Source organism: Narcine bancroftii, chromosome 6 (genome assembly GCF_036971445.1).
Source record: "Narcine bancroftii isolate sNarBan1 chromosome 6, sNarBan1.hap1, whole genome shotgun sequence".
In the NCBI taxonomy this organism is placed as follows: Eukaryota; Metazoa; Chordata; class Chondrichthyes; order Torpediniformes; family Narcinidae; genus Narcine; species Narcine bancroftii.
The window spans coordinates 162,266,591-162,278,898 of record NC_091474.1 but is presented as its reverse complement, the minus strand read 5'-3'; the positions used below and the strand labels follow the sequence as shown (position 1 = coordinate 162,278,898).

The window sequence follows — 12,308 nt, the reverse complement described above, 5'->3', positions numbered from 1 at the left end:
AGCAGAAGGTACTTGTTATTCAGCAATGAATTGCAAAGGAGAAGTCCAATCTTAGAACATTGATGTTGTCATGAATGAGACCGGCATTTAATTGAAATTGTCAGTAACCCTGTCAGATTTTTTATCTTGTCTACTGCTAGTTTACTTCTAGTGACAGATTCAAATTATTGAATATATGATTCCCCCAAGCATTTGATGGAAACTATATTGTGTTATATTCATATTTATTTAGTGTGTGGAGGATGGTGCAAATGGAAAACTAATTGCGCCATCGAAATCCAGACATTGATTTCTGACTGAACACAAAGGGAAGATGTTCTGCTTTGGATACATTTGGAAATCTGAAAGGATATTTTGTCTTTTCGATGTGAAATCAAAATTCAACTTTGCTCAAATATATTTACATCGCCACATGTAAATATGACACTAATTTCAGTGAAAACATTTGGCACTGACATAAAAGGGAATTAACCAGAAAGATCTATCAAACTCCATGGCAGTTTTATCCCCTTTCACAACATGCATCATTGCTAGACATTAAATTTTGGAACTCTTCTCTCCAGTATCTCTAATATCCTCAAATAGTCTGCACACCCAACATCATTGAAAGTTAAATTCAAGTTAAAAAAATTAATCACCATTCTGAAGAATGTTAAAAAAGAAACAAGGCAAGACGTAAATGAGATTGTTAGAAGCTGGATTCTAAATATTGCTGAATTCTGATTTGTTTCTGGGGAAATGATAATCCAATGTATAAAAGATGTTTTTAGGATTTAAGAAGTGGTTCAGCAGTAGTCTGAGTTAGTCCACCATCAAGAATTTAGGGGTGCATCATACTGCAAGGCAAAAGAAATTCAGGGCATCTTACAGCAGAAAATATTCCATTAAATTCAAACTTCATTAACAGTCAGTAGAGCAGAGTTCACATGTTAATCCCATTTCTGAAATATAAGCCATTGAAGTTACTGCTTATGAAATAAAATTTATTTTGACAGATTATCAATGGAAAGGTTTCAAAATAATACATTCTTGGAGTCATGAGTATGATAGATTTTGCATTTTGTCCATTAAATGTGTATTGTATAACTCAGAGGTGGTTTTCTTTATTTTAATGATGAATGTTGTTTACCCTATCATTTCTCATTGCAAATTTCAAACCAAAACTATTGATGAACTTTGCAATCAATGATTAGATAATATTTTAATGATTACATAAACTCGATGTTTTATTTGTGTATTTAAATATTTTCAGCACTTTTTTCTTACCTGAAAATCAGTGAATTGCCAAGTTTTGGAGAAGCCAGATTTTAAATATCTGAAAATTTTAAACGGCTCTATTGAATCATTTTGTGGTTCCAATTATTTTCTCAAATTGCATAAGAAATAAAAATGTGAAAACTTTTAAAATGCTTTAAATAAAAATGAAAGAAGCTTAATTTGAAGAATTATTGTATTACACTGTTTTCAAATTACACTGGAGACCTACTGTTAAGATTCTTATGCTTTTTCAGCAATAAAAGTCCTGCAAGGTATTTACTTAGGTACAAGCATCAAACAGCTTTAAGTTTTTTGGTTAATCATGAAAGTGAAGTCATTTCTGAGGATGATAAATGGTATATAGATCATGATCGTACAACATTTGGTGCATGGTGTGCAGGTAAGTTTAGAAGGAATTCAAATGCAGTTTATTTGTTAAGCCTTGTCTGATGACATGCCAATTGTATAAAAATATTTGCATTTATATAGTCCCTCAGAACAGTGAAAGGCCTTGAAGTATTTCTTAAATTATATTACTTGCAATGACTTTTGTTAATCATACAAAGTATTGAATGATTATGAATATCATTCATATTTTAGACAGAAGATAACCGCTAACTGAAAGTTTGCAGATGGTTTTGTTCATATCGTGCTTGGAGAAAAGTGGTATAAAGATTTAAATGTCTTTCTTATGTAGGTAGTTGCTCATCCATTCCTGAAAGTTAGTGAATGCAGCACTGTTAATGTAAAAGTATGGGCCAACATTGATTATTTAATTTATGGTTATGTGTGCGCAAATAGGATGTGAAAAAGAGCTTCTTAAAAAGAGCATTTGCATATTGAAAGAACAAACATGGATCTCGGTTTATCATCTTTTGCAGCAAAGTTAGATATTACAAATTGAGGGATACGATGAACACAATTGTCGAAAATGATTTAAGCGAAGGTTTGGAAAAAAGAAAAAAATCCATAAAGTTATTGATTTTTTTGTATCAAATTAACTTATTGTAAAGAATCTGTCAGTCCAACATTTCTGTGTTGCTCTGGCCAGATGCACATGTGAACATTTAATTTATGGAGCAAGTGTATCTGTTTGGAATAGCCATTATTCATATTGACTATAATTTAATCAATAATTTTTTATCTGATCTAAATTCATTTTGAAATTATAGAAACACTGAATTAACCAAGATATTGAAATCGAAGATGCCGTTAACTTCACTGACACTGGAAGGATGTCATAAGGTTTTAGTTTCTTCTTTGGGATCTGATTGTTTCAAAATCTTATGCAAATTTCATGTAATATACCTTTATTTATTCCAATATACATCATTTCGATGTTGAGACTCTTGCGCAGTGTGTGGTTTGATTTGTTTGCATACTCATGAACAGCAATATGTCTTGAGAATATTGAAGGCTTGCAGGAACCAAAGAAACAAACAGCAATATTAATTTTAGTATCCAAGTCTTCTCAAGAATATATGTCAATTTAATTAAATTATGGAATCTGCAAACTCATAACTCTCCTGTTCATGTCTTTATTTTTTTTACAACCAGAGAATACTTTTCTAGATGATTAAATATCTAATTTAACTAATATAAGCATCATTATGTGTGCTGTATAAATGGATGTTAGTGATATGTATCATGAGAGGGCAAACTGGGTTTCAGTTTAACAATTCATGAGAAAATTCAACTCTCCACACAAGAACGTAAATAGGCCACAAGCTTTTCTTGATGAGACTAACATTTTTGATGAGAAAGTCAACCCAGTTTTCCATTTTGCATATTGTACCCCTGAGCCCCTCATACACTGAGATCATTCATCCAAATTCATTTAATGGTCAAAGCCAAATGTTGCCCAGTTAACCTTCTGATGAGTCATCGAGTCGGACAGTACGGAATCAGACCCTACTGCTCAACTCGTCTGTGATGGCCAGGTTGCCTGCCTGAACTAATCTGCATTTGGTTGACAAACTCTCATCCCTTCCTCCCCAAATCCCTGTCTGACTATCTTAGAAATGTTGCAATTGTCCTGGCCTGATCACTTTCTCTGACATGCTAGTTCCACTCTGTGTGGTGGTTGGGGGGGGGGGGGGGGGGGGGGAGGGGGAAGGGGGAAATGCTCTTTGTGTCCCTTTTAAATATCTCCACTCTTAATTTAAACCTACAGATATGCCCTCTAACTTTAGGCTGCTATTCCCTGGGAAAAATGCTGAGACCCTTCTATATTCCTTATCTTTCTTCTTCGTGATTTTATGTACCTCCGTATGGTCACCCCTCATCCTCTTACACCAGAGAGGGAAAAAAAATCTTATCCAAGCACTCCTTGTTACAATCCTTTGAGTCCCAGTTAAATCTCATGAATCTTTCCTGTACTCTTTCCATCCCAGATTTGAGTGACAAAAACTGCATGCAATATTCCAGGAAACACTATTTGGAGAAAGGAGGGTGAACCAAAGCTGTTTCCTCTGGGATTGTCCCAAGTACTGGTAGAATAATTGACATTGGCAAACAGTCCAGGTTGCAGCACAGGATAAAATCATGCCATTCCAGAAGGATCACTCCCAGAGAGGACAATAGGCACTTTCAGGTGGCCAATTGACCCACTTGTAAAGCCGCATATTTTGGGAAAATGCGGCTGTGGGAAGGCCACGTGAATGTGCAGGGGATACCTGCAAGGCAAGTTTGATAACCTTTATCCAAGAGGAATAAGCCCCGCAGCACAGTGCCCTCCCCAGCCATCTGAATGCAGCCACATAAAAGTGGCAGCATTCAGATGATGGTCAGCTGGCCAGCACCTGACAGCTCCTCTCCAGTCCCAACACTGTCGGGCTGCTGGCGCAGGGACATCCCCACATTGATCCCGCTGCCCTGCTCTCTCCCCACTCACAAAATCAGTCCCCACACTGTCGGGCAGCCGGTGCGGGCTGTCCCCACACTGTCGGGACTGATTTCGGGAGTGGGGAGAAGGGGGCTGGCGGGGAAGAAAGGGCCTGGCCGAAACAATGCTGGTACCCACCTCGAGTGCCTCCATCTCCCCTGCCAGCCGCTCCAGCCCCTGTACTCACCCACCGGCCGCTCCAGCCTTCTCCTTCCCCCACCGGCCGCTCCAGCCTCCTCCTCCCCCACCGGCCGCTCCAGCTCCCGTACTCACCCACTAGCCGCTCCAGCCTCCTCCCCTGCCGACCACTCGAGCCCCGTGAGTGGGGAGAGAGCGGGGCCATGGGATCAGTGTGGGGATTGAAATCGTGAGTGGGGCAGCGGGATCAGTGTGAGGACATCCTATGCTGATAGCCCGCGCTGGCTGTCCCACCTGACAGCCAGCCATCCTGAATTGACAGCCCAGGGACAGGAGCCAGAAAGCTATCAGATGCAGCTGTTCTTTCAGGTGACCAGCGCTGCGCTTTCAACGCTTTCTTAGCAGAGAATGCACCTGAAAAAGACTAATGTGATCCAGTTTCCCCTTCGAGGCCTCTGATGGAGGGAGCGTTGTGGAGAATGATCTATTCTTGGTCCACAAGTAACTCAAGTCAGGAATCACCCGATATAATTTCACAGTTGTTGGAATTTGAACTGAAAATTCTCCCAGAAGTGATTTCCTCAGGAATAATTAGATTTTCGGTGTGTGACAGTGGAATAAACATGAACCAAGCAATCTGTTTTCTGAGTGTAATAGAGCTCAATGTTTTCTACACTGTCATTGTTTGACCGTCCCCAAACAAAACACTGAAATTTGTAATTTGTGATGCTATAACATAGCAACAATAATTTCACATAATTTACTACTTCTTTTGTATCAGAATTTTTTAAAGAATCACTTTTGATATACTGAGAATTTGAAGTTGTAATAAAAGCAAACATGGAAGTAACTTGAATATGCAAAGAATATACCTTTACAGACTTTCAATTTTGACTACAGCTTGTGGACGATACTTTCCTTATTCTAACATATCCTAATTTCAAAGTATCATTTTCCCAAGCGTGAGCTACGATATCCCAAATTTAGATTTCTTTAATCCAACAAATCAAACTCTGTGGCTGTTACTTTATGTAGATTTAATTCATTGATCGAACAGATAAACATTTTAAGTTTTGCCACAAAACTTTCATAACGATGAATAACAAAGCATTTACTGTATGATAGAGATACAAAAATATGTAAAGATACAAAAGCTTAAAGAAATACAAAAGGTATTTAAAGAGGTACAAAAATTCAAAGAAAAATTTCTCATGCTTACTCTGCCTTCACATCTTGTAGAATGAGAGGCAAGCCTGGGTGGATATTACGACATATTATTTCATAACACTATGGTAACACTGCAAACAATAGTTCTCTTAAAGAGAGACACAAAATTAACTAAAGATCAAAAGCACAAATTTTAAAATTTCCATTCCAGCCCTTAATTATTATAATAGGCATTATTGGCTAATATATAATAATTAATATTACAGATGTACAAGTGTAAAATTAGAAATCAAAATTTTCAGCTTCCTATAAAGGACAGATTTTCGCAATAGATCTACTTAAGTATCCAGTCCTGGTTTTAATCCGCACTTATTGAACAAATCCTTTCTTGCCTGGAACTGTATCCACAATTTTCCCCAACAACCAATGACTTAGACTTCTTGACATCTTTTGGAGCTATTGAAGTGTCCTTAATATTTCCAAATACTAGTACAATGTTAACATGCACAAGCCATTCCAAAAATTGCACAACATACTGATGTCCCTTCTGGGAAACATTTTAAGCTCTGCAACTTTGGTTCTCCATAAATCATTCATCTTATAAGGCAATTTATTTATAATAATTGACAAATTAGCAAACACTACTTCCCATTGCATTGGAACATACTCTTGGAAAGAGTGCATATGCTTATAAACCCTTTGTGTCCTCTGATTTTACTGCTGACCAAGAAAGAATCTTGGCGAGGTGGGCCCTTGCAATTTTATGTTAATTCCCCTTTTCAAACCTTGTACTGGATTCATATATAGCCAATTTTTGACTACCCCTTTGGCTGTCCTCCAGTATACTTTTCCAAGTAATAACTACTATCTTTAGTGTTCTTAGTTTTACTTTCAATGTGATGTTCAAAAGATTTCATGAACATCAGATATTGTTCTTAGTTTTACTTTCAATGTGATGTTCAAAAGATTTCATGAACATCAGATATTGTAATGGGTCTCCATTAAAAACTGGAATTTCCTTCTTGCATAAACCATATGGACCTTAGTTACTATGCACTAACAAAGTAGAGATTTCATTTTGTTTTGCTATAAGTGATATTATATTGTCTTGTCCACCATTAGTTGTCTTGAAGTGAATGGAGAAAATGGATTTTGAACTGGTGCCATAGGTGTAGGTCCTTGAATTATAAGTGCTGGGATTGGTGGAGATCCTTGGGTTGTAAGTGCTGGCATTGGTGGAGATCCTTGGGTTGCAAGTGATCGCATTGGTGGAGATCCTTGACTTGTAGCTGGTTCTCCTGCAGCATTTCAATGGTTGAGTATGATCAACTTGCATGGTTGAATTTTTTGAAATACCCTCCTTTAGGGAAGATCCATATATTGTGTATTCTGGAGAGAATGAATGTCACTGGCTCTTTCCATAGGATTGGTCTTTGTCATTTGAGCAAAAGTAGCAGCACCCATCACTCCTTGCTCGAGTATTTTTTTTCTTGTGGCTGCATTACCCATGGCTCTGCTGGGTATGTCACTTTGAGTGACTAATCTTGCAGAAGCCTGAACTAATGTTTTCACTTTGGCCATATTCATAGCACATTGTTCCTTAAGCTCTAGTCTTTTCTCTATTCAGTAATCTATTTTGTTCTTCACTAGCTATTTGTAACTCCAGTTGCTGATTCTTCATTTCAACTTCTTGCCTCAGGTGCTGATTCTTCTTTTCAACCTCCCTGTCCTCTAAAGCATACGTTTTCTTCAACCACTGTTGTTGTGCACAGACAGTAGCCAAGTCTGCTTGCATCGTAGCATGCATAGCTGATATGCTTGAAACACACAAAGCTGTTTTTGCTCTAGATGCTTTTGAAGACTTTGAAGATTTTCCTGCACGTAACCTGGGAAATACTAACAGCAGGATTCATATCTGAACTTTCAAATACTGCTGATTGAGTCTCTATCTTCTTCATTTTGCTTGGTATGGCACCATTGAGACTTTGCAACATACATTCATCTGTTCCACTTCCACCACATTTTAAGCTAGTTAATGAGGACTGCAGTGCCTTGACAGTCTTCTTCTTGCTTGCTAGTTGAAGCCACTTCTTCCTATCCATCTTGTGTTTTTCACCCTGCAACCTGGCTTCTCCTGGTTCCTAGGAACTGGAAATGAATTTTGTATCTTACTTGGTTCCGTTAAGAGAGTTGCTGCTGGCTGGTTCTACAAGCATACTTTCTTATTTGGATGTTTCTGATACAAGAACATCTTCTGCGCTTTCTGCCAATTCTGCTACCAGAGCTGTGGCTTATCTTTTTCAAGGACAATGGCCATCTGGCCAGTCTTTGGCTTGATTTCAAACTGCACAATTTGCATAAAGGTTCAGACACTTCTGGAATATTCTATTGTTACAACATGAATGTCTCTTGACTTTAATTCAAGTTGTTAATTCTTTTAGATAAATTTTAAGACCCTTTCTTCTGAACAAAGTTCACAATTAAATTTTTCTTGGAATGAAAATATAGATGACACTTTCATTATTTTAATATATCCTAATTTCAGAGTATCATCTTCCAAGAGTGCGCTGCGATATCCCAAACTTAGATCTCTTTAATCCAACAAATCAAACTCTGTGGCTGTTATGTTGTAGTTTTAATTTGTTAAACATTTTGCACAGCTTCACAACAAGACTTTCATAAATATGTAGAGATAAAAAAAAGCTTAAAGAGATGCAAAAATTCAACAAAAAAATTCTCGTGCTCATGCTTCCTTCACATCTTGTAGAATGAGAGGCAAGCCATTAGCCTAGGCAGCTATAACGACATATTACATCATAGTCACTACAAACAATAGTTCTCTTAAAGAGGAAGGCACAAAATTAACTAAAAATCAAAAGCAAGATTTTAACCTTTACACAGCTAATTTTACCATTCATCAATTTTTTTTTAAAACAGCAAGTCAAAAATGGAGAACAACTTCAATCTTATTGATTTATTTGGCAATAAACTTGAGAAAGTTGAAATTGAGTAATGTGTAACTCATCAGCCATTCAAGACATAATTGGTCATTAAATTTACAAATCTTTCCATCACCCTTAATCCTAAGAAGGTAAATCAATAGTTGACTTACCATTAATATTTTCAGCTCATCTTTGAATTCGAATTTACTGTTAAGGAAAGCATTATATAACTCCTGCAGTATTCCAGTCTTCTGAAAAGTACTGTGCTCTTTTTCAGCCTTGCCGAGTAGATGAAACAAGGTTTTTGAAATGGATCTACAATTATGTTTATTTAAAAGGTTAAGCAGATTACACATAAAATATGAATAGCTGTCTGAGCTCTTTGAGAGCTCATACCAGGGCAGATGTTGTACCTTTCAGCCAAGTTATCCATATGATCAGGAGGTGATGATTCTCAACTATACCGATGGTGCAAAAAGTTTATTGCATCTCCAGGCAAGGGAAAAACTAATGTGGCTGGAAGATTAACAGAATGTTGCTCTAATAACAAACATTTGTAGAATGTATTTCACCTATAGGAAGAACAACTTGTAGGTTTAACATGGCATCAATTTGTCTTTGTATCATTCCACAAACCATAACTAAATTCTGAACAGTTTTGACAAGTAAATTATGGGCTGCTTAACTTTATGATTGTGATTGTTTTGAGTATTTTAATCTTGTAGCTGATGGTACAGGTTATACCTCTTTCATCCGGTGATGTTGGGACCTGGTCATTGCCTGTGACAGAATATATAAATATGTTTTTGGAAGATAAATTGGAAAAAGTTTATTTGAGTAGGTTACATACAAACACTTTAAAACAAATCTTATTTGAAATAAAGAAGCTCTGCTAATGCTAGACATATCGGCCTCATTGATTTTGCAAGAGCTTTGGTAAGTGCCCAAAAGACTTCACTAATGGATTGTTCTTTACCAAAAGGCAACAGATGAAAGAGCTCATTGGAGCTGCAGATTGTCTGGAGTTGTTCTCAGAGGGTCATGTCGTTTTGCAAGCAGAGAGAGTCAAACAGGCTTTCTCTCAGAGAGAGGGAGAGAGAGAGACACACACACACACATCACTCCTACAGTGTTACAGTCAGTAAGAGCAGCTGGGACTGGAACAGGACAAGCTGGCAAGCTTGTGGAAAGACCCATTTTGGAAGATGGGTTTGTAAGTGCTTTGTTCTGTTTTTATGGTTCATGCAAGAGAAGAGGACTGGCTGTCACTTGGAATAAGAGAAACAAAAAGGCACTCTGTGATGACCTGAAAGAAAGAGGTTATCGTCTGGAGAACCCTGAAGGGGGCAAGTTTCATCAGCAAAATACTGGAGTGGCTGATTAAAAAGGAATCAGTTGTGGATGTTCTAGAACAACAAATATCTCTCATAAAATCGACAGGAACCTTCCTGAGTGGTAACCATTTACTTTTCAAGCACCAAAGCCTGGTGAACTTTATAAATGTTAAATTTTGTGCACAGTTTAAGAATTGCCTTCAACCATTGAACTTGGAGGAATGAGAAGTGAGATTGGACTGTGAACCAAAGAACTTTTCTGAACTTACACACACATTAAGCACATGGGTGCTTAGAATTAAAAGAGGGTTAAGTTAGGTTAGTTAAGTCAGTAGTGATAAGAAAGTGTGATCCTGTTTTCATGTTTAAAGATAATCAAAAGCAACTTTTGTTTAAGTAACCATTTGTCTTGGTGAATATTTATTGCTGCTGGGTTTTGAGTTCCTCTGGGCTCATAACATGCCAAACAACATAAAGTACCAGAAAACAGAAATTGATCCACAAAGGAACCCCTAGGTAAACCTATCAACAGTAGAACAAAGCTTAAAACAGGAAATAATACTGTGGGATTAGCATAGTGGTTAGCACAACACCTTTACAGCACCAGTGATTGGGACTGGGGTTCGAGTCCCATGTTGTCTTTTACTAATAGCAGCAGATTCAAATGTGCCAGGCCACGTGATTTGCTGGCCCACAGAGTGCTGGATAAGAGAGGTACAACCTGTACCTCAGTTTCTTGCACTTATACAGAAATGTGAGATGTTGCATCTTTGGAGGTCTAAAATGAGTAGGATCTACACAGTGAATTGTAGGGATCTGGGAGTGTTGTGGAGCAGAGGGATCTGGGATATAGGTACGTAGTATCTTGAAAGCGGTGTTAAAGATAGATAAGGTGGTCACAAAGGCTTTTGGCATATTGGCCTTCATCGGTTAGAGTACTGAGTATGGAAGCTGGGAGATCATGTTGCAGTTGTATAAGACATTAGTGAGGCCCCATTTGGAGTATTGTGTTCAGTTTTGGTCACTGTGCTATAGGAAAGATATCAAAGTGCAGAGAAGATTTATGAGGATGTTACCTGGATTCAGGGGCCTGAGCTATGGGGAGAGTAGACTATGGCTTTATTCCTTGGAGCACTGGAGGATGAAGGGTGTTCTCATAGAGGTATACAAAACCATGAAAGGAACAGATTGGTTGAATGCAGAATATTTTGTCCAGAGTAACCAGAGGGCATAGGTTTATGATGAAGTGGGGGGTGGGGGGGGGAAGATTGAACAGGAATGTGAGAGGTAACTTTTTTTCATATAGAGGGCAATGGATGCATGGAATGGGTTGATGGAGGAGGTGGTTGAGGCAGATTCTGTGGCAATATTTAAGAAAATAATTGTATTAATATATAGATAGGATGGGTTTGGAGGATATGGGCCAAACGCAGGCAAGCGGAACTTTGAGTTGAGGTTTAATAGAGACATCCTAATTTCCAATCATGTGTTCTGGACTCAGATAATTTGTCTTTATATTCTCAGTGAATTATGTCACAGACCCTTATTTCTCTTTCTATCAGGATAGCCTTGATGATTTTCTTTGAAAATTTTGATTTGTTCCATAAGACAAGTTATGAAATCAACTCCATACATGTGATGCTGTTGTTTCATCAGATTGTACTTGTACAATCAGATGACTGACCTGATAAATGATTCAGAGGTTACCTAGCATGTAATCCTGGGTCTGGGTTCTGAATTTGACGGGTTTATGTGGAATGGCCAAGGGGAATGGGAAAAAAAAATACGAGCAATATGTTAGGAGCCCACACCTTGCACATGCAATCAAAAAGGATGAACTAATTACATTTTAAATTGAATTACAATGCTTAAGACCATGCAATCTTATTCAGAGCTCTTTTTTGACACCCCTGACCATGCTATTTTCATGCTATTATACAGATTTTCATGCTATTTTCAATTGCTGGTTCTGGTAGACACCTGAAATTACCATCGTTGGAGTCAAAGTGGAAAGGGTTTAGCTGAAGAAGTTTCAGCAAGAAGAGGCTGAGGTGGTGGTGCAGGAGTCGAAGTCAGAAAGGTCACCCTATTTGAGGGGAAAAAACAATTCAGCAGGTAGGCACAAGTAAAGGCAGGTCTTGTATTTCTTTTTCCTCTAGTCATAGACAGTGGATCTGGCAGCCAAGGCAGGGGAATGCTCCTCTTGCAAAATGTGAGTCATCGGGGAAGCCAGCAGGATCATGACAACTTCATGTCCAAGAAGTGCATCCAGCTGCAGCTCCTGACATACTGATTTAGGGAACTGGAGATGGGGATGGATGAACTCTGAATCATTCAGGGGGCAGAGGGATTGATACGAGTTACAGGGACACTATCACACCGAGGAGGCAGGAGGAGGGTAGATGGGTGACAGGAGAGGGAAAGGAAGCAGGCAGGCAGTGCAGGGCATTCCTGTGGCCATTCTGCTCAACAACATGTTTTGAATACTGTTGGTGGGGGGGAGGTATGGGGAGACCTACCAGGATGGTAGGTCAGTGGTCAGGACTCTGGCATTGAGTCTGGTCCTGTGGAGAAGAAGGGAAGGGA

The 12,308-nt window shown here is 38.3% G+C and overlaps 1 protein-coding gene across 4 annotated transcripts in view; it reads left to right on the top strand.

The window, feature by feature from the left end:
* The window catches only part of dtnba (dystrobrevin, beta a), a 493,032-nt gene that overhangs the window by 371,888 nt on the left and 108,836 nt on the right, over nt 1-12,308 (top strand). The window contains exon 23 of one of the 4 annotated variants that reach the window (XM_069886545.1): nt 2,430-2,778. The exons of the other annotated variants lie outside the window; for them this stretch is intronic. The gene's annotated coding sequence lies outside the window, so the exon portion shown is untranslated. Of the gene's footprint in view, nt 1-2,429; nt 2,779-12,308 lie in introns of those variants that run through there. 4 annotated transcript variants of the gene reach the window in all.